The following is a 24,818-nucleotide window of genomic DNA, read 5'->3' on the forward strand; positions in this document are numbered from 1 at the left end:
ATTCAACATCAGGTTGTATGGTGCTGGACTTGTGAGTTACTGGGAAGCAGTTTGTTTCATTGTAAACCCCTTAAGAACTCTGCTGTCCTATTCGTATGGTTCTGTCTGATCACCTCATAGCTAGTAGGGAAAAAAGGGGAATTAGTAAATGTTTCTAGTCAGTATTGCCTATTCCTGCAAGTTCTTTGTTTTTGTGAAGGGGAAGGAAGAGAAGGTAGGTGCTTAGTGTAAAAATTATTAATGTTTCTACTCTCCTGTGGAGTTGAGGTTGGAAAGATTTCATTTGGAAAACTGACTTTCTCCTCTGCTAAATAAAGTCATTCTGCACTTTGGGAGCACTTCTGAATCTGGTTGGCAAGTCCAGTGGGTCAGCCAGATGGATTGTTTTGGGGAGGCGGAAATGCAGAGGAGATGGAGGGGAACCCATGCAACTCTTGCAGTGCATTTCTGATAAAGGAGAGGAGTGTCACAATTTTCTTGGAAGTGTGTTAATGGGTGGACAGACGTGTGATCTTCTACGAGGAATCTTGTTTGAAACAAATTAATCTTTACTTTTGTCACTGGTGTTGGTGCAATAACACATGTCCTTCCTTAGTCCCCACACTTCAGATGAAGATGGCAGGCAGCCCTGTCCTGCTGCTGTCTCCTCTTAGAGGAACACAGATGGCATTGGAGATACTGGTCAAAAGAAGAGCTTGAACATTTATGTGACATTTGAATGAGCATTGCAAGCTGATCACATTGATTTCTTTTCAATCTTTGTTGATGTGAAACTTGGGAGAGCTGCTTTATTGTGAAATTTTGTTCACAAAAGTGAACTTGTGTGTAGAAAGTATTTTGCAGTAGAAAGAAAAGTTATTTAAGATAATCACTTGATGGGATACATTATGTATGTTTATTATCTCTGTGTTCTCATGTGTAGGTGGCTATTCATAGACCATGCTTGTAGCTCCATCTGCTGTACAACGCTTTGAGTCAAAACATTTTACAGTTTGTTAAACACCCTGTTCTTTTCTGGTTTAACAACATTGTATGTTGGAGTAACAGTTTAGGTTGAATATGTAGTTCTGTATTTCTCACCTAGACTTGCAGATGTGTGTATTAGAGATGAAGTTGCCATGGAAATGATCTTGGAAAAAAATGATGTTAAATTACCTACTTTTTAACAGTAGCTTTAGGAGGCTGCCTCCAGCAGTTTGGGATTTTCAGGAAACTTCCTAGGGAGAAGTGGATGTAACTTTGTGTGTGTAGCAAGGACTTCTCATTCATTAGAAGATCAGGAATTAAATTTGATCTCAAAGTTTTATAGCCAATAAATCTCATGAGATTGTCTGTTCATTGACTCAACTGTTCTCATGAACTTCTACATACAGCACTATCTCCCGTCCTTTTCTATTCTCACCCAAGTTAAGGGCTTTGTCCCTGGCAGTTGCATTGCTGGGTGTTGTTTGTTTTGTTCTGTTTTTTCATTCTGGTGAACACCCTGAAACTTGCAAAAAAAAATTTGCGTGTGTCCAAAACTTCTGCTGTCTTTCATGTCAGGATTAATAAGCCAATGTACTCCAGCGTATTTCTTTAAGGAATCAGGACAATACTTGCCTGTCTGTAGTGGCATAGCACAGTGTGCTTAAAGGAAGTTATGAAATTGATTCTTTTGCAACAATAAAAGTGACTAAAATGAATTTTTGAAAGACTTAAATGCACTTTATCAATGACCTTGCAGTTTTATACGATCTTATGAACATTTCTTACATTGTTTGTGAAGCACAGACCCACATCTTGCTAGAGGCCTTAAATAGCATGGGGGGGGTGGGGGGAGAAGCAGAGACAATTACTGTACTTTTGCTGCTGCTATAGAAGCAAATAATGTTAATTACAAAATAGAAAAGGGAGAAATCCAGATAGAAAATGAGATTCCCTAAAAATAGTGGGGATGGGGTGAGCAAACCGTAGTGGTCCTAGAAAGTAGCATGAGGAATTCCTGGAAAGGAGGGATTTGGAGGGGCAGGGGGATTCCTACAAAACTGGAGCCAATCCTAGAAAGTAATGTTGGCATTTTCCTGGAAAGCCAGGAGTTGTGGGGAGGTGCAGTCCTACAGGGCATTGTGAGGGCTGTCAGGAAGCAGCACAGGAAACTCCAATAAAGTAATGGGAGGGTGGGGTTGGTTCTTAGGAAGTAATTTGGGGACTCTTGGAAAGCAGCAGGGGAAACTGAGGAGCCTGAATGTCTAGATGATGCATACAAGTAAGCTTGATCATGGTGTATTTAGTATTTTTTTTCTTTAATATTCTTTTATGTAGAGGTACTGGCCGGTCAAAAGATGAAGATGCAAGTTGTTATGCTCATGGAAAAATAAAAGGGTAGATTCTCGCAGACAGAATGAGGAGGCACGTCCTCAGTTCTATTACATCTGCACAGTTGCCTTATTTCTTGCACTGAGCAATGTATTTTCAGGAGCAGCCTTTTATGTGGTCTGAGTTTTGGCTGCCCATCCTTGAAGAGCCCTGCAAGTCTGAGTCAAGTTAATGGCTTACAGTGCTGTAGCTGAGTCATTCTGTCCCTCTGAACTGTTAGCAGTGAAGCATATATAATACGTTTTTCTCTGTGGGCTACAGGTAAAGGGTATCAATTTGCACTATGCTTTATTTTGATAAAAGAATAGGTAGTTGCTGGAGAAGCAGTCCTGCTTTCAACCCTTTGTGCTTATATTATATTCTAGTGGTATGTTTTCCTCTTCCATAGTAGTGTTGGTTATAGCAATTTTGCAATCTGAGTCAGATTTTTTTGATTCCAAGGAAATCTAATTGCAAGGATATTTTTCTATTGAATCAGTGAGATCGCATCCATCTGCCTCCTGTGATCCAATAGAAGGCAATTGGTAGAGTTTTGTTGCTGGGGGTATAGAGAGCAGACCAGTTCTTTTGATGGCAATGGGTAGTTGGGTCCACTTTGGGGTTATATGAAGCTGTACTCTTAACATGTGGCAGTGCATGTCATTTTAGCAAGCTGATTTATCTCGGTCACGTGCCTGAGAGCATGATTACCTGTAGTCAGATTGCCACAAGTGTTAAGGCCAAATGCTGCTGTTGGTTTTAAAGGCAGTTGTTGGTGCAAAGTGTTGGGTACAGAAAACTGAAGGCTGCTTCTGAAAAGTGGATGCTGAATTTCTGTGTATCTGCTGCTTGTGAAATGTCAAGGATAGCTGCCTGCCTCATAAACTTGTAGAGATATTTCAACCTGGAAGTGACTTGAGAATTATTCACTTGATGTTTAGCAGCATATCTTTTAAAATGCATTTCACCTTCTGAGTGTGGTTATGGTGTTCGTAACGTGAAGAATACAGTTGGCAGAAAAGAGCTTTCCTGTAGATCAGTCCCAAAGGTTAGGGACTGAAAATTTTGTTAAGATCCATGTGACAAGAAATAGAAAACAGGGAAGAAACAGCATTAGAGAGTAAGTAGTAATTCTTTGTTTCTTCCTGCATTCTGAAGCTTGTTTTCATTCATTTGAAGGCATTGTCAGAGAGGAACTAATTATTGTTAAAAAACAATCAGGTTCTCGTCTTGAATGGGATCTGCCACAGCTGCTGGAAAGAAGCAGTTTCTTTTCAGATTCTTGTGTGTCTAGTTAGAAAACTTGGCCCTTCTTCACTTTCCCCTACCCTGTATCAGAGAAGATTATGCAGTGTTTTTCATAGGGCAAAGTGTAATTATTGATTAATGTGCTGTTACCTAGAGAGTTACACCGAACCGACCAGGTAAGCACGGTGTGATGGGTGTAGCTAAAAGAAAGCAACGGAAGGAGACAAAAAGTCTTTGGTGGGTCAAGTCAAGTAGCAAGATTTGAAAATGAGCTACTACTTGCTGCTGGGCTGTCATATGCTTTGTCAGGTGACATAGATCCAAAGGCTTGTATTTTCTTACAGAATTCTTCCTGCTTTTGTTTCACTCATCCTGACCCTGACTTTCTGTGTGTCCTGTATGTCTGTGCTGAAAGTGGGTGCCTTAACAGGGCAAAGGTTCATCTTGAAAAATCGGGCTGCCAACGGTGCAGTCAGATCTGTGGGTTGCCTCAGACAAGGTTTCTTCCAGCAGATGGCACATGGAGTTTCTTTTAACAGTACCGGCACCCAAATGAAGTAACATAACGTCTACGTATACATCTGTGTGTTTTGCAGATTGCTTGCCTAAGCCAGCCCCAGTGATGTCGGGGAGAGGAGGTGCAAAGGAACATCTCTAGCTTCTTCAGCAAGGTGAGCATATTCTCTAAGATCCTGCTTCCTTTATGTGAGGGATTTTCTTTTGTAATGGGGTAGTGACAGCAAATCGTACTCTTTACAAGTTCTCTTTATTTGGTGGATTTTGTTCTCTCCTATAACTAATAATGATTCTGAAAGAACAGGAGTCTTGTTTTATACTCCAGGGACTTGAGCTGATCAGGCAATGAAAATAATACACTAGCAGCAACTATAATGAAAATAAGTTATTTCGGAGGAAGATGACCATTTATTGTGGGAATACATGATCCAAAAATGACTTTCCAGTCTCTGAGTGCAGTTTGATGCTAGCACAAGTGACTGTAATCCCTGGGGAACCTGTCAGGTTGGACCATCTCCATTCCTCAAGAAATGCTAATTTTCCCTTTTGAATACTGGGTATACTTGATAGTGGATCAGATAGTGACAAATAAGATGTTTATTAATAATAATTTAAAAGTTACATTAGCTCCTGCCTCAGAGATGAGGAAAAATACATGAATTAGGCAAGAAGGTTGACGGTGAGTTGGACAGCAGATACCATGAGAAAAGTAAAGTTTACTGCTCTGTAATGGACCAACTCTGTTCCTGCTCAGTGGGATATCAGTAGCAGTTGTAGATTGATCAGAAGGGACACCAAGAAATCATCTGCTCTGTTTTCCTCTCAAAGCAGAACCATACTCATCTGAGAATCCTGATGAGTGTTTGTCTTGCTTCTCGTTAAAGGCTGTTATAATAGAGATCCTGTATTTCTCCCAGTAATCTATTTCAGTGTTTTCTTATCCATTCCAATACAAAACTTTTTGCAATGGCTAAACTGCCACCTTTCTTACAATTTTGGACCATTAAATCTTTCTTATTGTAATAGACTGTGACAGGTATAGGAGTTCTACCCAGGATAAGTGGAAATGAAGAGCTGTAAGTGGCCCAGCCTTGAGTGATACGTGTAGGAACAGCAGGGTCCTGTAATACCATCTGCAAATCAGTGGTGTTTGCAACAAAAAGAACAGCTTTGGCAGCTCAAAGCCTGCAGGTCTCATGCCTTGCATGTGTCCGACTCGGCTGTCCCGTCGCCTCCAGCTACTCTGCCATGGAATTTGCTCCAGGATGCTCCTTGGAGCCTTCAGTGGAGGTGCTTGAGGGCTGAGCAGGGTCTGACAGCTGCTCTCTCTTGTGACTAAGTGTGCATCTGTTAAGATTCCCAGTGTGAGTTCTCCTGTGAAGTCACCTGAAAGGGAAGAAGGTGTCTCTGTGTTGGTCACAGGAGAGGAGAGGGAGGCGTACATTTCAGAACCTTCTGTTGGCCTTTTGCTAGCCAGGTCTTGGGTTTTGAAGAAAACCAAGACCGTGAATGAGACATAGAATTCTGCAAGATGGAAGTCCAGGTAGGATTCAAGATGCTTGGAATAGCTTCTGTTGCAGAGGAGATACATCATAATATTTACAACATATAATAATAATATGACAGCAATCTGAGTGGTGTGGTTGACACACTAGAGGGAAGAGATGCCATCCAGCAGGACCCTGACAGGCTTGACAGCCCACCCTGACAGGTGGGCCCTTGCGAACCTCATAAAGTTGAACAAGGCCAAGTGCAAGGTCCTGCACCTGGTTCAGGGCAACCCCCAGTATCGATACAGGCTGGGCAGAAAATGTTTTGAGAGCAGCCTTGAGGAGGAGGACTTGAGGATGTAGGTTGATGTGTGGCTCAGTGTGGCCCGGCAGTGTTCATTTGCAGCCCAGAAAGCCAACTGTATCCTGGGATGCACCAAAAGCAGCGTGGCCAGCAGGTTGAAGGAGGTGATTCTCCCTCTCTACTCTGCCCTTGTGAGACCCCACCTGCAGCGCTGTGTTCAGCTCTGGGGCCCCAGCATAAGGACATGGGCCTGTCAGAGCCAGTCTAGAGGAGGCCATGAAGGTGATCAGAGGCTGGAGCAGCTCTCCTGTGAAGGCAGGCTGAGAGGTGGGGTGGTTCAGCCTGGAGAAGGCTCTGGGAGACCTTATAGCAGCCTTCTAGCACCTACAAGAAAACTGGAGAGGGACTTTTTACAAGGGCACTTAGTGATAGAACAAGGGGAATGGCTTTAAACTGAAAGAGGGTAGATTTAGGTGAGATACAAGGAGGAAATTCTTCCCTGTGAGGGTGCTGAGGCGCCGGCACAGGCTGCCCAGAGCAGCTGTGGGTGCCCCATCCCCGGCATGTCCAAGGCCAGGCTGGACGGGGCTGGGAGCCACCTGGGCGGGTGGGAGGTGTCCCTGCCCGTGGCAGGGGGCTGGGACTGGGTGATCTTTAAGGTCCCTTCCAACCCAAGCCAGTCTGTGATTCTATGATTTATTATTGGGTGGGGGTTTCAAGGGTAGTTTTGTGTCTGTAAATAGTACGTTGCTGTAGATGAGTCAAATCAACTGATCCCAGAAGTTATGCTGGAGTCTCCCCTAACTTCTTCCCTCCTTTGTTTACTTTTTGTACTTCATAGTACAATTGCATACTCATTATCAAACATAGGATTAGTTAAAAGTTTCTCGCTTCTAATGCAAATTAGTATGCATCCTTAGATAGCATTACTGAAGCTTCATACTAATGTTATTTATATATATTCCCCAAGCGGGGTTTTGCCGTCTTTCTGGGGGGTCTGTTTGAGTTGGAGGTCACAGTCTCCCACTACCACAATTACCTTTGTGCTACTTTGAATTAATTTTCTGTTGATGTCTGTGGATTGCAACACCCTGGCAGCTTATCTCCTCTTGCAGCCAGAGCTTTTCCTCACTTGAAGGCTTCTTTCTGCGTAACTTAGATAAGTGTTCTTTTCACCATCCATTCTTTGTTTCCTGTCCTTCCCAAGGCTGACTCCCTTGATTAGAAGTAACAACTGTAGAGCCCCCTTTTGGATTTATTTCAGTCCATGACCAATTAATTTTCTTTATATTTAGGTGGAGCTTGAGTGACGCTAGTCATCCATATTTTTGTTACTGATTGGTATCACATGCCCAGTGAGGTACCTTGGAGATGGGTAACTAGAGAATGGAGGTGCACATTGATCCTACAGTGAGATTATTTCATCTGAGGGGAGTAATTTCACCACAATGGTTGGCTCAGCAGCAGACGTCTTTTCATATATTCTTCATTTGACAGCTCCTATGCAGCTTAATCAGCTGGGTGGTACCATCAAGCTCACATTCTTGCATGGAGTGTTGTACACGGAGCCTGGCCATGGTGTCTGTGCTCAGCTCACCCCGTTACTGCTGTCAGCATGTGTGGAGGTGGCAGGGGGTGCTGCTTGGGGAGCCACGGTAGATTCCATGCATGCCAACCATCCTGAAAGCAGCAACTGTACTTTACTGTAAAAAGCTTTCTGTGATACTACACTCCTGTTAGGTCCCTGTTTTCTCTGCTTTTCCCACACCAGGCTATAAACTTACTGATGCATCAGCTGTGCTACCGATTTAATCGCACCTGAACTCGGGCCTGTGTCAGTGGTAGGGGCACGTGTGCCGTGGGGTGGGAGGATTCATGTGCCATCTGCGTGTCATTTGCATTGCATCTAGCTGCCTCGATCCACTCCTGTCTAGAAGAAAAAGGTGTGTTTCTTCTAGGTTAGGCTTAAATATTAGTGAAGATTTGCAGTTTAAATTCGGAGTTTAACGTCGATACTAGGTTTAATTTGAATTTCTAATCCGAGTTAAAAGCCCACATGACTTTCCCTGTTGCTGTGTGTGCGAAATTAAGTATGTCCCAAGTGACGGCAGGTAAATATTAGCAATTAATGAGAGGCCAGGGGCTCCGTGCAGCTGCCGGAGCGCGGCCCCAGCCTCCCGGCCCGGCTGGCCCCCGGGCTGCCCTGCCCCCGGCTGAGGTGCGCGGCGGCCCGCGGGGTGGCGGCGCCGGAGGGCTGGCAGCGCCCTGCCCAGGGAAGCCGGCTGCCAGCGCCGGGGCTGCGCATCCCCGCGCCCAGCCAGGCGCGGCCGGCCGCCGGCGGGGCCCTCTCCGCTGGGGCGGCAGCAGGCCCTGCGTGCCCGCGGGCGGCGGGGCCCAGCGCACCCCCCGGCGCAGGCCGCGCCCCCTCCCCCGGGCCGGCCGGGCCGCCCCCGCCGGGCCCCGCGCCGCCATTGGTTGCCGAGCCGGGCGGCGGGCGGCGGGGCCGCGCAGGCAGCGAGCGCGGGGCCGGCCTAGCCCAGCGCGGCGGCCGGAGGAGACGCAGCCCCGCACCTCCCGGTGAGCGGGGCGGGGGGCGGGGTGGGTGGCTGCGCCCCGGCGCTCCCCTCGGCCGGGCCCGCTGCTGCGCGGCCAGCGGGACCCCCCCGCCGGGTTCGGAGCCCGCGGGCTGCCGGGCGGCGGCCCCGCATCGTCCTGCCTGTGGGGAAGGGGCGCAGGCGGCCGTGGCCCTGTGCGCCCCTGGGGCAGCCCTGCAGCGGGGGCGGGGGGCGCCGACCGTGGCCCCTCTCGCCGGGCCAGCGCTTACGCGTGGGCTAAGCGGCGGCGGTGCCGAGGGGCTGCCGGTGCGCTCCCGGAATGCCGCCCCTTCCCCCCGGGGAGGCCTGTTTCTGCGGCCCCGGGGGGTCCGGGGCACCATCCCGAGCAGGAGCCTTTGCTGCCGCCCCGGAGTTGGGCCGCAGCGGGCGGCGTGTGCCGTGCTCGGTGTCCCGGCCGTGCTCGGTGTCCCGGCCGCCGCGCTCCCGCCGCCTGGCGCTCCTGCCCGGCAGGCAGGCGGACCTGACACGGACCTGCGGGAAGGGGAAAGGGGAAAGCGGGGGCACGGAACCCGTGAGGAAATGCTTGTGTGCCGTGGGGGAACGCGGCTGGCTTTGTATATAGCTCTGCCCTTCCGAGTGTGTTGCGGCTGGCTGAGCGGAAAGCTTCAGGAATGGTGTTGAGGAGGCCTGCTGCTGCGCTGCCGACTGAGATTCCCCAGTTCTTCCCAGTTTCCTGCACTCCGGCTAATGCTTGTGATGCAGAACCCAATCCACTACCTCAGGCTTCTGAGACCTCCCCGGCTTACTTGCCTTCCGTAGCGTGTGGCTGTTTTGACAGAGCTTTTGCCTGCCTTGGCTTTTGCCTCTGTGACTCCTTCTCTGTTCAAAAAAATACAGCAAAGGGAGCGACATGCAAAGAAACTGAACTACTGCGGGAGATTTCAAAGTAGTTTTGTAATTAGTAACGAACGTTCAGGTTTACAAAAATTGGATTTTGCCCTGCAGTTCAAAGGCATGGCTAATGGGTGTGGGCTTTTATGAGAGTCTTTGCTCCTATAGTTTGATGCAAGGAATTCAGTAAAGGAGAAAACCCAACTGGTATAAACAGAGGGTACTGGTAGGGTTACCTTCTGGAAGCTCTATAGTGAAGAAATTGCTTATTGAATCCTGTTATAGTCCAGTGGTTATAGATTGAATTTAGGATCTTTTTTGCATCTCTTGTTGCATTGTGGTTTCTTTTTAGTTTTTTTGGTGGTTTTTTTACTGTAATTGGTCTTTCTGTGTACTTGAGTAGTGTGAATGTTGGGCAAATTGTGTCTGGGGGTCAGTTTGTCTTCTCTGGCTGCAGTTACGTATGCAGGCTTGGAGGTCAGTGATTCAAATGCTGGATCATAGCTCACAATACTAAAGCCAACATGTGTGAAGAAAGATAATATCTGGATGTCATAGTGTTTCTCATCCTTAGCATTTAAAGCACTAAATGTGATAAGCATCACTGAACTGGCTGTACAGATGGGGAAAATGAGATAGATGCAGGGAAAGAAAGCTGTTATTGCAAGTAACCCACTGGGTAGCCTTTTGGGCTTGGGATCGGTGTTCAGGGCATCTGTGCCTGCAGTCAGTGCTCTGCCATTAGTCTGTGTTGTGCCTTTTGCACAAGCTGGAGTGTGAAAGACTGTGATGCAGACATCCCCGGTTAATGGAGACCTGAATCTGCAAGTGTACAGTGTTACTAGACAAGCTGACCACTTGTAAAATACATAGGGGGGTGGGAAATGCAATAGAACTGCTTTCTCCAAAGCCCAGTCCATTAGTCTTCTGAGGAATAAAAGGCTTAGAGGCATACTGTATGGTGAAGTGTCTTGTGCATTCAGATACGAAGTAAATTGAAATAAGTGAATAAAATGGGATATATATGCCCAGGAGGCAGTAAGCAAGCACAGCATGCAAGTAAACACCAAGCAAATCAGTAGGTATCCTGCTGACAGCTTGCTGTCATTGGAGAAGGAAAATGTCGTGATCTGGATTCTTTCGGAAGCAGAGAGGAATTAAGGTGCTCACAGGCCACGTATATACATCCAAACTAGTTCTTGCTGCACCTGCCAGCAGTGTAGAGGTCTCCAGGTGGTTCCCTTTGCCCTCTCTGGTTGGTTTTGTGCTTAACACGTGAAGCTTCAGAGCAGTTTCTGCAATGCCTGGTATACCCTACAGCTGTATTCATCGGCAGTCAATAGCTGCCTGTGTGTTTAGGTACAGCTGCACAGATCTCAGCCCTGCTGGGTGTGCTGACGGGGATGACTCCTGCCCTCGAAGGTGTAACATTAACTGCAGAGTGTTCCTTCTGGTTTGTGCTCTGATCGCTGGACCTGAATTAAAGCAGCTCAGACTACCTCATATCATATACCTCTACTACTGCTTAACTTCATACTTCCATGATTATAATGTCAGGGTTCACAGAATTAGGAAGATATTGCAGCTGGGCTAAGACAAATTGGATCTGGTTCCTGGCTTCCCAGCTCCGTTTTATAACTTACAGGGTTGAGAGTCCATTCCAGAAACACTTGTAAAAATTTTTAACTGTTTCAAGTACAAATCAAGATTCCCTTCCTTTCTTATCCAAAAGAAAACAGCTTGCGGAAGCGTCTCAGGAAAAAGGGCTGTTTAGCAGCAGTATGTGTATGTACTGTATGAACAGTATAGCACTCGTGGTTGTATCCCTGTTGTTCAGATACAAGCCTGTTGGATCTTAAAATCTTACTGTATTGGCTGTATAGTAGAAAGTTTTTTTAATCAAGTGGTGACTCTTTGAATTTGGATGAATCCCCTTTGCTCTTGGCTTTACCTTTGCGAGAGGGAGCAGGGAGAAGAAAGGAATACATCTCAGTGGGGTAATTCTCAAGTTTGTTTTCAAAGACCATTTGATTCCTTCTTGCACGTTGTACGTTGTCAATCTGTGCGCCATTTTGGTTCAAGCAGACTTTTCTACTGGTGTCTACTCTTTTACAGTTCTTTATAAGCTTTTAAAGAGTTTTTCAGGCATAATGATAATTCTGAATCAAATAGGAAGTTACTTAAACCCATTTGAAAGAGTAATGGAAAAGAACTGGATTGCATCAGAAGGAGAGCAGCTAGTTCTGATGTGTAGGAAGCTGTGAAAGTACAGGTAACTAATGCAACAATGACACATGAGGGGCACTGCAGCGTAAAGACCACAAATATACTACATAGATAATTATCAATGTGGGCCTATTGCCTATGGAAGGATGGATGTGCTTTAAAACTTACATAACAGATTTATCTTTCAGGAGCCTGAAACACCCTATTCTTGTTTGACTGAGGTGCTTTCAGATTCCTTTTCTTTATGAACAGAAGAGGTTGCCTTAGCGGTCAGAGCTGCTACCAGCTTGAAGTAGATAATTCCACCAGCCACCACTGCTCTGTGGCTTGAAAGCTATACATCTCTGTCCCCTCTTTGTTTCTGAATTTTGTGATCTGTTTTATCAGATCACGGTCCGGTTTCCTGAAATGACGGCTATGGGCCAGGAAAACAGAGAATGGTATTTTCTTAGCCATATGGTGTTTGTGCAAAAATAACAGTATTCTGGGGGGTTTCCAAAGCATGCAAAGTGTATGAAACAGAGAATATTGTCCTAAACTGTTTCTGTGGCTTTCACACTCTTTTCTGATCTGTGGGAGTAGGGTTCTGTACTGCATCCTTGTATTAGAGTGTTTGTCTTTCCTTTTGCAAAATATTTTACTGTTCATTTCCTATCTCTTAGTTAGCCAGATACTAGAAATTCAGCAAAAGAATCAGGTAGGAACCTTGGTTATGTGTTGTTGCAGTTCTTGGTTATATGGAAGAAGGTTGTCTCTCTTGCTGTGCCGTGGGGGTATGTCTATTTGCAGCAGAGAGAATATCTTCAGAGAGTATGATATTCTTTTGAAAAGAAATCCCACTTTTTGCAGCATGAAGTTTTTGTTCTTCCATGCTAGTTTGTAGGTCTGGAGAATTTTTGGGTTTTGCGCATGGTAGTTTCTACAGTTGTACGTTCTGTTGAGGAACTGGATACATGCTGTAGCTCAGGCTGGATAGTTACTGCACCAGCTAGCAGCTGATTGCACTAGCTGGCTTTGTGAAGGTATATTGCAGTCGCTTCTGAAGTTGCACTTCTGAAAGCTTGACACCTGCAGTGTCAAGGACACAGGTCTGCCCTAGAGATGAACTTACTTTTTAAAAAATAGTAAAGCTGCGCTGTGCTGGTTGATGTGGGAAAGCACTAAAACCACTCAACTAAAAGTACTGCCTTTAGTAAGCGAACGCTGCCAGCTTGAAGAAAAGGGCCAGGAACGTGAGCTTAGTGACTCAGACTTAAGTGATTCCCCTTTATATTGCCCACTGCAATTATTTCAGTGAATCTCTCTGTTTTAATGCAGGAAAAAAGCATTTGTGTAGATGAGTGCTTATATTGTACTGTATCAAACTCTCATTTTGGACTATGGCTGAAAGGCAGTGTGCTATATAACTCTGTGGAAGGCTGTAAGGCACTTTAAAGGCAATAAAGCTTCAGAGTTGGTGAGTTTCCTATTTAGATTTCAAGGTTTCACCAAAACACAGCTTGGCATTGGCAGGGAGCAGTTCTCTAAGAAGTGTTTATCTTCTTGTGACTCTTGTGAAACTCAGTAGTTTAAAAATTAAAATCTAATTCCGATGGTGTTTCTGGGGGCCGTTTATAGTAATGCAGCTTGCTAAAGATTTCATATAAAAAGTCAGTATGTCTCAAGTACACTCTGGGTGATGGGATAAAGTGCCAGACTACTGGTTTAGCTGTAATTCTGAGAGTAAAACAACTTCTAAACCTGTCTCCAGCTTTCCTTATCACAAACACTTCAAAGTATTCCTTATTCCAGGTTTGAATTTCCTTGCCATCCCCAAGCAAAATTCAGTTTTAATTTTACAAGTGAAAATACATCACTTTAGAACTGTTTGTACCATATATAATCCTGTTTTACGTAGGAATTTTTTAGCAATGTCCTCAAAATCCCTGAAGTTTGAAACCTGGCGTAGTTCAAGTAATTTATCTTGGGTTGTTTTTTTTTTAATACATTCCTAGCTAAATCTGGAGAAAACTGGCTGGGTAACAGAAAGAGACCAGGTAATTACTCTGAGCAATTCTTACCTGGTATCTAAAATATACTAGTAGAATCCAGTTTAGCCATGACCTGTTTGGGATATGACAACGTGCCTCTTGTCAGCGCAGCTTGGCAGGCGTGGGTGGCTGCTGGGAGCCTCTGCACAAGGGTGGTGGTGCTGGGAGGGCATCACTGAGATGTGGTCTTCCCAAGCAGAAAGCTGTTCCGTAGCCACAGGAGGAGACTGCTGTTGAGGAAGAAACCTGCACATTTACAGCATGTTTGTATTTTGTGCTGACTCCCTTATGATGCTTCTCACTGAGTCAGCTGAGACATTTGGATTCAGGTTCTTGTGTCAAAGTCTGCTCTGCGTTCCCTGCTGACAGTGCCACTTTCACAGCTGTATTGGCTGAGTTTGTGAGCATGGATTCTGGCATCGGGTTCAGCGCATCTTTCTCACGTTTCCTTTCATCTCCTCGGCCACCTGCACATCATGAGCACCAAGTTTTCTTTCCTGAAGCCTTTTAGCCTGCCCACAGTGTCAGCATGATGTACTCCCTATTTCTACTGCTCTTCCCACATAGCTTTGCAGCCCTTGTGTTCGCTGTCTCTCGAATCTGTTTTAGAGGGTTCTTAGTCCTACCTGTTGGCTCTAAAAACAAATGCTTTTTACTGGAAGACCATTGTAGCTCTGTAGGAGGTATAGCTGAACATAGGCTAGCCTGCTGGGTAAAAGACCTGCTTGTGTGGAAAGGGAAGCTGGAAGGGTGGACAGAGTAAATGAAGAAAAACTGAGGAGAGGTTTCACACTGCCAGCAATGTTAGTGGGTGTGTCAGCCTGGAGGACACGGGTTACTTGTGGGTCAGTTGGATGGCTAGAAAGCACTGTGATACATCTATGGGAGTGGAAGAGTTGTTACCAAAGAGTGTGGATTTCCAGCACCAGGTGTTCTTTCTAGTTGTTTGTTGCGTTTGGTTTGGGTGCTATTTTTGAGGGCTTTGCCTTCCCTTGTAACCTTGGTTTCATCACTGATTTCTTACAGAGCAAAAAACAGTGGGTGTTGGGAGAAGATATGAATTAGTGATGATGTTTTCATGATGTCCTATTTTTGATGTTTGGCTCAATTTTAAAGTATCCAGCTACCATCTGTAAGCCTTGTACCAGGCAAAACACAAGGCAGCAAACTCTTCATGGAAATCTGTACACTAGTGCTGGATGATTTCGTGCTAGCTTTCTTCCCTGTAATCTTGGTATTAAATCACCTCTTCTGCTTCTTCCTACCAGCAAATGAACAACCCTACAGATTTTTGTCACAAGAGATGTCACCCCTTGCCCTTCCAGCACTCTTCCTTTTTGAATGAGTAATGCAAGAATATAGGCTTGCAGAAGCCACTGAGGAAAACAGGAAACAAAAAGAAAAAAAGTAGTTTGCAGGGAAGGGAAAGAATAATATCCCTCATTTGTATTTGTATTGCAGCAGGCTCAGTCTTGATTAAAGACTTTGAACATCACAACAGCATGCCAATTTTGGCTTCCTCTTTTAGCAAAGGATATAGTGAGTGGAGGTTCTTGGCAGCATCCCTTGACAGTAAACACAACTGAAATCAACTTGTATGTTCTAAATTGGTCTGGCAATAATACAAAATTGTGAATAAGTAATGTAAATAACATAAAAATTAAGTATTTTAAATAAGCTTGGTGTAACTTATTAGCAGTCATATTTTTTGTTTGTATTATTTCCTCCAAATCTGGCTGTCAGGCTTTCTTCACGTTAGATGCCAAGTAACAGGAACCAGCCATCTTGTTGTTCTCTGTCACCTGTCTTTCCACATCTGGCATGAATAACATATTTTTTGCCAGGTGCTTGCTTGATACTCATGGTGTGTTGTACACCAAAAACAATTAGGAGGACACTGGGAGTAGGATGGAGGGAGTAAGTTTCTACTGAAGCATTTTTAATAGCTCACTGTATAAATCTGCCGATATAAATGATTGCCTTAGTGGGAATTAGAGAATATGGCAGGTTAAAAAGCTGTTTAGAAACCAAAACAAACTGCTCTAGCATGACAGGACAGATTTTAGACATAAGATGCTTCCTGGCAATAGGCCAGAGCATAATCCTACCACACAGTGCTGCGGACAGGCTAGAGGCCGTGACTTCTGAATCCTTACTGATTTCATCATTTCAGGCAAAGCACGCTGCTGAGCGTACTGACAGCAACGGTCCCCAGACAGCAAGCGTGAGGGATGTGTTTTACCTCTATGGATCATACTGCCATCCACCTCAATGTTCTCTCATCCCAGCTCCAGTTAAAAGCAAACCTTGTTTTTTGCTCCACAGCTACTGCTGCAATGCAGCTTCCTGGAGAGGGACATAGGATTACACAATCAGAGTGTGCTGGTGGAGGTAGGAAAGCAGAGGATGAGCTTGGCTCAGATGAATTCCACACTCCTTGTTTGCAGTGCAGTTTTCATCAGGTAATGGAGTTACAGGGGTGAAAAATCTTCAGTTTGTTCCATGGTTTGGGCAGTGGGTATTGTAAGGGGCTGGCATAACTGCTGTAACATGATGCTTCTGCCTTGGCTGTTGTAAAAAGCAGCTGAAGAAAAACAATAGAAGGGCTAGCTTGTGTTGCTAAGAGAGGGAGTAGAGGCAAATGGAGGTAATGACAAGCAGTGCCAGGGATTCATGACGTTATGGGGCCTTTGTCTGAGAAGAACTTTCATGATACCAGCAACCATCTGTGCATTGCAGTAACTATAGCTAACAAATCTTGTGCTGCTTTTTGTCAAATTATGAAATCCAAAATGCCGGTTCTTTCGGAAATGCCTTTTAGCAATTGCAGGAGATCAGTGACTACTTGCTTAAATTCTCATCAGTAATCTTTATTTTTCCTTGGCCAAGAAGGTGGTTGGAAAATATGTCTTATGATGCAACCTGTAAGATTCCTGGTGTTAATTTATTCATAAAAACTGGACCATTATGTGATCATGAATTATTTCAGAGTTTGTTCTTGTGCTTCTCTGTAGGTTTTGGTGTAGCAGAACTTTGCTCAGTCAAAATGGTAGGACTGATGATGAACGTGGGTTCATGGGTAGGGGATGTTTCAACAGTAGGAATCTCTCTGGTGAGGATGGAAGACTGAGCCATGCAGGTGACAGGGGAGCTAGATGAAAGTGGAGTTCTTCAGAAAAGAGGCTAAGATGATGCTACTACCTTTGCTTACCCAAGGTTGGTTGGGTGACACTATACATCATTTCTAGGTGCAACACTTGCATAAAGTGTATTTTTTTTTTTTTTTTTTGCAGAAAATACATCAGGAAAATTGTGTTCCAGGATGATCTGATAAAGGATGGGAAACAGCTCGCAGGTCCAGTTTTATTGTTCTGAATGGAAAAGGGAGGAGAAAGGGACTGTTGCATCTGGTCAAAATCCATATGCAGCCTTGCATAACTGGTGCTCTGCTCTGGCTGATAAGCAAGCTTTGCAGCCACATTCCTCTCATCTGTTGGGAAACTTCAATCTCTTGGTTATCTCTTTCAGCTACTGTCACTAGTTAACAGCAGAAAGGGAAAGGGGCAGCTTGAGATAATACTGACACAGTGCTTCTGAAGAGTAACAAAGCATGTGATTTTGTAACTTTTATGAAGAATTACCTGATTACTGATAAATCCTGTAGTTGCATCCATAATTTTGTGAAGGAGCAGAAAAATTTGCCTTTTTTTTTTCTTCTTTTTATGAGCTACTAGAACAGTGCTCTGTTGGGGCCTCTTGAGAGGAAGAGGTTAAGTACCACTGAAGGAGGATGGAGGACAGTGCTCTGAAGGGAAGCACTCTGCTGTCCCACTGTGCTAGCACTGCTTACTTTCATAAGCTATCCTTAGAAAGATAAACATTTCCTTTAATAGATTTTTGTTAAATAAATAAACAAGCCATTTAACCTAACTTACTAGCTCCTTGTTCTGTACTGACTGTGTTCGTCCTGGAATAACTTGGGGGAGCTGCTTAAAATTACACTGGCTTATCTTACGCAAGACTTACCTTGATCTCTTTTTGATATGGCAGTCATTCCTAGTATTTGTTAGTGCCTTTGTGGCAATACTGTAGTTACAGAGGCAGGCTTGCCTGACAGTGCTAAAAGGGAGGATAGCTGCTGCCCCACGCCACTGGACAGTTCAGGTTCAGGTGCCTTTCTTTGCCCTTGTTACAGCATTTTTGTGGTATTTGACAGAAAGCCCCATCTTCTATCTGTCCCAGCATGCTAAGGCTAGTGGTATTGCCAGCTTATTTGTTACTTAGTATTCGTCATTACAAGCTGTATTTGCAGAATGTTTCCTTGCAGCACCTGTGGATGTTCCTTAGGGGATATTGGCAGAGCTGCAGGACGTCCAGTGGCACTCTTGGTTGCTGGAAATGGGTAGAGCCAGCACAGAGCTGCTCTGAAATGGTTTGTGTGGGAGGTGAAGTGTGCGGCACTGACACTGGCTGGCGATGGCGTGGACACTGGCTTTGCGTGCTTCTTGCAGGGCTTCAAAACATGCTTGGAGTGTGGATATTCCAGATACTTTCCATTCCTGCTTTTAGTTTGTCTGTAATTCCAGTCCAATGGGCCTTCTCCTTTATGAAATGGAAGTAGTGGGTATCATCTGTGATTCCAGAAGCAGCTAACATAATACCATGGGTTTGTGTTCCCATTCCCAACTTGTGCAGTCTCTCTGAGCATCACAGTTACATGAGAATTCCTTCAACAGTTTCTTGATTCCAGGTCCCTCTTTTTCTGACCCCAGCAACTATGCTGGACTTGCTCAACCCGTAATAGAAATATTTGTAGCAGCCTTCCCAAATCTGCCCAACACTTTTTAACTATCTAGATGTGACATATGGAATCTTCACATTCATGTGATTCGTAGCTTGTGTGTACCACCCCGAAAAAACAGCACTCAGTCTCTTATGTGGGTGTCAGTGTTACCATGAGAGTAGAGTGTGGAATATGGATGTACCTTGATGAGACTTTACCAGTGAGTTTAGCCATTAGCACACTTAATAAGGCCTAATTCACCTCCTCAAATTTGTGACCAGGTATTTAGTACTTGTGTGAAATGTTGTAATGCAGCAGCTTCATAATTTTTGTCAAATAAGTAAAATATAAGGAGTGAATAAGCACAGTTTATGCAGTAGCCATGTGTTGGTAACACTCAGGTTTTGATACCCTTCAGTGAGTCTTCCAGCTACAAGTTTTTCTACCTTGCTTGTAATTCAACAGGGTGCTTTGGCTCATGTACAGCTACAGTTTTGTGAATGGGCCTAGTGAAGTAAAAGGGACCGCTTGAGAAATACGTATCTTGCTGAATCATGCTGGCACTAGTTTCTTTGTCCATCTGTAGCCCAAAAGTAATTTTCAAGACATAATAGGGAATTTAGCCACAGAGTCTATTGATTAACACTGTGTATGCATCTGTGTTCCCTTAACTGTTCTGAAAACTGCCCAGCTGCTGTTCTTTTTAACCTATTGCCTGAAGAAACGGGCGAAATAATAGGACTTTTGAACAGTAGAAATTTATAGTAATTGTACTTAATTCCTATATCCCTCTCCTTCTGAATGTGAAGTGCTCCTATTTAATGTGAATTGAAGTAGTTGGCATCTGAAGAACAGACGGGGGTGATCTCACTCTCCCTGTATCGGTGTAAGTTACTGATTTGTAAGTAATGCACATGCAGTTCACATGTGCCCATGCACACATGCAACCTCTGACTTTTTAAGCTGAGTGTCTGCCCACCAAAAGAAATCCCTTGGTGTTAGTAGCATTGATTGTGGTGAATTCCACCCTGTTCATGAGGCTTTTTACTTCTTCCAGAGAAGAAAAACTACCTCTCTACACTTAGTGTAATGTTACTGAATGCGCTAGGGTAGGAAGCAGTCTTTTGACGAGCCGTAGATGGGAAAAGCTGCAATGTGTTGGGGTTCCTGCAAAGAAGTACTTTCCATCCAAGATAATTTTGTTTAATAAGTTTAGCCTCACCTCATGTAGGCTAAGGTTGCACTCAGCAGAGGCACAAGAATTTGCCCTTTAGGAGTCATAATCCTGATTACTCGCTGAATAAGTATAGTAATAAATCGCCAGTACAAGGCATTGTCTTTGTATCCGATGTTTTATATGTGGTGAATGTAAATACCTACAACTTTTCTCAGTCCTTTCCCCTCTACTTTGTGATGTGTCCCTGTGCTAACCATCTGAAGAACAGGATTATTGCACTTTCTGTGATATATTAGCAGTTAACAAGTTCAATATAGAGTCAGCAGTTTGTTTTACTGTCTGGCAACCAGTACAGGCCAGTTTAAATATGTCATTTACAGTCTGTGTATGTAACTAATAACAGATTTTAAATTATGAAGAAGGTGAGGGATCAGCTTCAGTCTTTAATTTGGATCAAATCAACAGCTTGGTACTTAGGAGTAGTATGGTATCTGTCTTATAAATGACTGCAGTCTGGGTGCCTTTCTTGACAGCCGCTAGTACTCACGTGGGATCCCAGGCAAAGGAGAAGGGAACCGAAACAGGGTTAGCCACATCTGATTCCCTTCCTTGTTGGTGTTAATGGCATTTTTGTGAGCAGTTTGGATGGTGATCAGTTGTCCATTTTGTGTAGAAGGCTCTGGAGAACAACATGGTGACTTTAAACCTTGTACTCCTGCAGTGGATACAAATCGGTTGTGTGGATGCTGACATTGCATCTGTTGGTGCGTAAATTATTTGTGTCAGCATAATGTTACAATGGAGAGATACTGCAGGTGTGTTTGGTCTACCTGAATGACTTTCTGTCCCTCATCATTCCTGTATTAGCACAGTAATCATCACAGCATCCTCCTCAAACAAATAAATACTGCTGCTGTTGCTGCACTGAGAAGGTGGAAGAAGGCACAGTGCTGTAATGGCAGCATAAACTGGAGTTACTGAATTGCGAGGGACCTTTGCTGCTTCCTATAAGCACCGTGTCTTCTCTCTTTGTTGCTTGCTTCTGGTATCACTCCTTCCTCTGTCTGTGGTAGACCCTTCCTTGCACTTTGCTGTGCTTGTGCTGAGCCAAGGCAGCACAAGTCTCAGGCTCGCTCTGGTTCCCAGGGACCAGGCTGCTGCCCCGTCTCCCCCCTTGCAGCCCGTGGTAGCAGGCTCTGTGGTCGCAGCCCCTGGGGCCTTAGGCAAGCACCCTGCCACAGCGTCGTGTCCCTTGCTGGAGCCCACATGCTGGAGCCCACAGGAGGCAGAGCGTGAAGCAGGTCCCGCAGCTGGGGTCCGGCCCTGGCTCCCTGCTGCAGTGCAGCCCAGCACCCTCTCCTCTGCTCGAGTCGTTTGAATGCCCTGATTACTGAAGTGGGTAAGTCACCACCCTGCTTGTAATAATTACAGATTTCCTCTGTGATTTTTCACTCCTCTGTTGCCACAGCAACCATGCAGTGGCTCAGCCGAAATGCTGTTACAGGGATTTAAATGTGAAGCAGCTCAGCCTTTTTCTGCGCTCTGGCACATCTTCCCTTTTGCCCCCTGGCACCATGGCAACCTGGCGATGGCATCCCTGCCTCAGCGATGGCACCCTGGCCTTTCCCTGCATCCACGGGCCTGAAGGGATGCTGCTGTTATTCTCTGTGCATGTCTGGGTCTCCCCCGTTCCCCGTCTCATCCCCTGTGTCAAGCGGCGCATGGCAGGAGGTGGCGTTAGGATGTGTGCTGGCTGTTGTACTGCCTGCGCCTGTGCGCAACCTGAAGGAGCTGAACTGATCCAAGGTCATTTTATAACAGTTGTGTGCCCAGGTGTCACTCTCGGGATATTTGCAAGCCAGAGTAAAATTAAGGGGTTTAAAGGCAAAACCTGTTCTTCAGCTTCTAATGTACCTTTTCAGACATTAATACAGTCTGGCTCTGCATCTCAAGGATTTGTTTTCTGAAACCTGCGGAGAACACGTTCAGGTGAATTCAGACTCCCAGGGGTGTGAGCTGATGGGCTGCCTCCACATGCCAGAGGTACTGGAGTAGCAAGGAGCAGAGCCAGGGGATCACAGTTTGAGGCAGGTTGGGTATTACTCTCCACTGGGTTTGACTGAGCACAGGGTATAGCTTGCAGGAGCTGGTTTCATTAACCTTCATTAACTGGGGCATCCCCCCCAGCTAAGCTGCAGGGTCACGGCTCGGGGTTTCCTCTGGGTAATGCCTGTTCTCGCTGCTGGCAGTCGCGAGCGGCTGCTGGAGGGAGCGGACAGCAATGGCATTTCTCATGAGCACAGCCGACAGCAGCCTACTCTAAAGTGAAGGAGAGAGCGGCATTTTCAACCAGCAAGCTGGCTGCGAGGAGTTCTCATCCAGGTCGTGTAAGTGCCTTTGGCTTGTCCCGGCATGGGGGGTGGGGGGGAGGTTAGCACAGGCTTCAGCCGAGCTTGCAAGGGCTGTGCGTTCGTGCTTTCTGTTCAGAGGTGGATGCGTGTCGTATGTAGGTGCAGGCATGTGTGATGTTAAAACGTCCCTGTCATGGCTATGCATGATTAGCTGTTGCCTGGTTTGTTTGCTGGACCCCTTGTAATAGAAATCTCCTCCATGCGTCTGCTTTTCTGTGTCCTCGGCTGGAATGGGGGTCACCTTGAGAAACCGGAGTACTCACTCCCATTTAAGATGCTTCCCTTGGTTTGGTGCAGGCTGCCTCCAAGTGAGCTATTTTATGACTTCAGGAAGCAGAAGAATAAATTGTGCTTTTACAGTACATTTTATTTGATGCTATTTATCTATCTATTTTCATGACCTCTGAGAAGGCAGTGGTAGGATGCTGAGAAATAAAATCTTACAAGGAATATAACTCAATTTCCTTGGCTGAAGCTCCACTTGAGGGTATTTTGCAATACTTTAATTTTTCCAAAGCTACAGAACACTTGTGGAGCAACTAATGTGAAAAGCAGGCTGTATCATCGTCTAAGCTGTTTAACCCGATGAGAGCTGGACTGTTTTGATGTGGGAAGCGTGTGGAAATTAACAGGCATGGTTTGGATATGTTGCTGCCATCTGCATTTAAAATAATGAATTCAAAATATGCAGGCTTGAAGAGAGGTTCTTATGCATAGCTTACTAGTAAAGTTCACTGAAATATCAAAGTGCAATTTCTTTCAGTGGGAACTATTAAGGAATGACAAACTAAAATAAAATCTTAAAATTTTCATCTGCCATTAGTTTAGCTGTGTTTGGTTTTTACCAACACTTACATACAGTTATGCCATTCATGTAGGTATTTTTAGCTGTGGATCTAGAACTGGCCCAATTTCTAACAGATGCTTTTTTGACCCCGTTTTTTCTTTTCCTGAGACAATGTATTTCTTTCACAGGCAAAGTGTAGGCACATCTCATCCTAGCTTACCTGTTCAAATAGTTCTTGAATCAAAAATGAGCAACTCAAAAAGTTCCATAGGTCACCTGAATCCTAATGTGCTATAATCACAATGTTCCCACCTGTATTCATTGGATTATGGATCAGGAATCTTTTCTTCGTCCAATATTTGTTGGAGAGGGGGTAAACAGAGACCAGGGCTGAAGGATTTTTGTATTAAAAAAAAAAAAAAAAAAAAAAAAAGTATTCATATCCAACCACCAAACCCTGTTTAGAGGATATCTAAGGAGGAGAACCTGGACACATGAGTGTAATGACATTTCTGACTGTAGGTGAGTTTTAAAACTTGATGGAAGGACTGAAGGTTTCTGTTCTAGCTTTGCTGCTGGTTCAGCTCTGACCTGGTTGTTGGTCTCATGTAGGTATCTCAGGCAGGTGTTGCCATGTCACGATGGATACTGTACAGTACTTCAGTACTTCCAAGCCACAGCTGTGAGGTTTTTGTCCCGTGTGTTGCATCTTGCTTGGGGCTTTTGCTGCATTTTTCAGAACAGACTGACTTGAATGCCAGCTGAAGGTGGAGTGAGAGAAGGCAGCTGTGCAAAAAGCCAGTTTATTAGGGAAGACTTACACTGTCGTGTGCAATATTTACTGTTTTGTCGAGACTTAAAGGATGAAACCAGTCTCCCCTTTTCTGTTTTTCTGAACAGTAGTGGGAGTATTTGATCCTGTTGGTGTCAATAAATAAATAAGCAACCATGAATAACAGACACTTGAGTTTTACTTGTAACTATGACAACTGTGTCCTTGACAACTTAAGTACAATCATGGAGTTTCCAATTACATCCTGTTCTACACAAAGCCATTATGGTTATTAGATATTAGAGACATAAACAGCAAAAGCAACTGTCAGCTTGTGTTTTCTGGCAAAATCCATTTTGGTGGTGGGTACACGTTTCCATTTGCAGACTGCTGTTTCTGGTTTTGTTGTCAGTGTTGCTTAGCGGGAAATGCCTTGGCGAGCTGCACACTCCCAAGGGCAAGCAAACCTGCCGTTCATTGGTGACAGTCACATTTTGCACTGACTTTTTCAGCTGCTGCCTCTGAAATTGCGCCAGAAAAGTGCTCGAGGGTCTCCTCCTGATGTGTGGGTTGTCCCGTAGACCCAGCAGACTTACACAGAATGTCTTGGTCACTGTAGTGATCCCGATATGTGGCCTTGATGCTGTGGGGTGCTTGTAACCACCTTGGCTTTTGATGTATGAGGCTGTGGCCTTTGGTTGACCAAGTTGGTTGAAGAGCAGCTTGTCTCTTTTCTGTGCCATCCCATGAGGATGGTGCTAGGTACTGTTCTTCCTGAAGTCAAGGGTTTTGCCTTTGTTTTGTGCTGAGTTTGTAGAGGTGCTGGATGGAAATTTTAATGCCAGCCTTATATGAACACTACAGGCAAATTTTCTGACAAGTCCCACTTGACAGGACTTTCCTATTCCCGTGATGATTTAAGATAGTCTTAGTCTAGCCATCACAAGGAATTCTTGATGTTACTCTAACAAACTTCTCTTGCAAATGATGTTGTAAGAGAATTAAAAAAATTTCAGAACTATACCTTTGAAAAAAAAACACCCTGTTGAATTAAAAGGACCCGCTGTATTTCATTGGGTGCACTCAGGCTTTCATAACTACATAGTCTATATTGAACTCTTAACTCTGCTTCTGGGACCAAGTGAATTGCAGTTAAATACATCATCAACATGCTGGCAGGCTTCTTTCTTTACTTTGCTGTTTGGCACATTTAAGTGGCTAAAGCAGTAAGTCAGGATTTCTAATGTCACCCTTCGCTCCATCAATAACAGCTGGTTAAGTCATGCAATTTTTT

The 24,818-nt window shown here is 44.8% G+C and overlaps 1 protein-coding gene across 2 annotated transcripts in view; it reads left to right on the forward strand.

Moving 5' to 3' along the window:
* The first annotated feature begins 8,363 nt into the window (after positions 1–8,363).
* ABAT (4-aminobutyrate aminotransferase) overlaps positions 8,364–24,818 on the forward strand; it is a 57,428-nt gene continuing 40,973 nt past the window's right edge. The window contains exon 1 of one of the 2 annotated variants that reach the window (XM_037385741.1): positions 8,364–8,469. The gene's annotated coding sequence lies outside the window, so the exon portion shown is untranslated. Of the gene's footprint in view, positions 8,470–21,824; positions 21,942–24,818 lie in introns of those variants that run through there. The other variant, XM_037385742.1, reaches the window with a different exon arrangement.

Source organism: Falco rusticolus, chromosome 4 (genome assembly GCF_015220075.1).
Source record: "Falco rusticolus isolate bFalRus1 chromosome 4, bFalRus1.pri, whole genome shotgun sequence".
In the NCBI taxonomy this organism is placed as follows: Eukaryota; Metazoa; Chordata; class Aves; order Falconiformes; family Falconidae; genus Falco; species Falco rusticolus.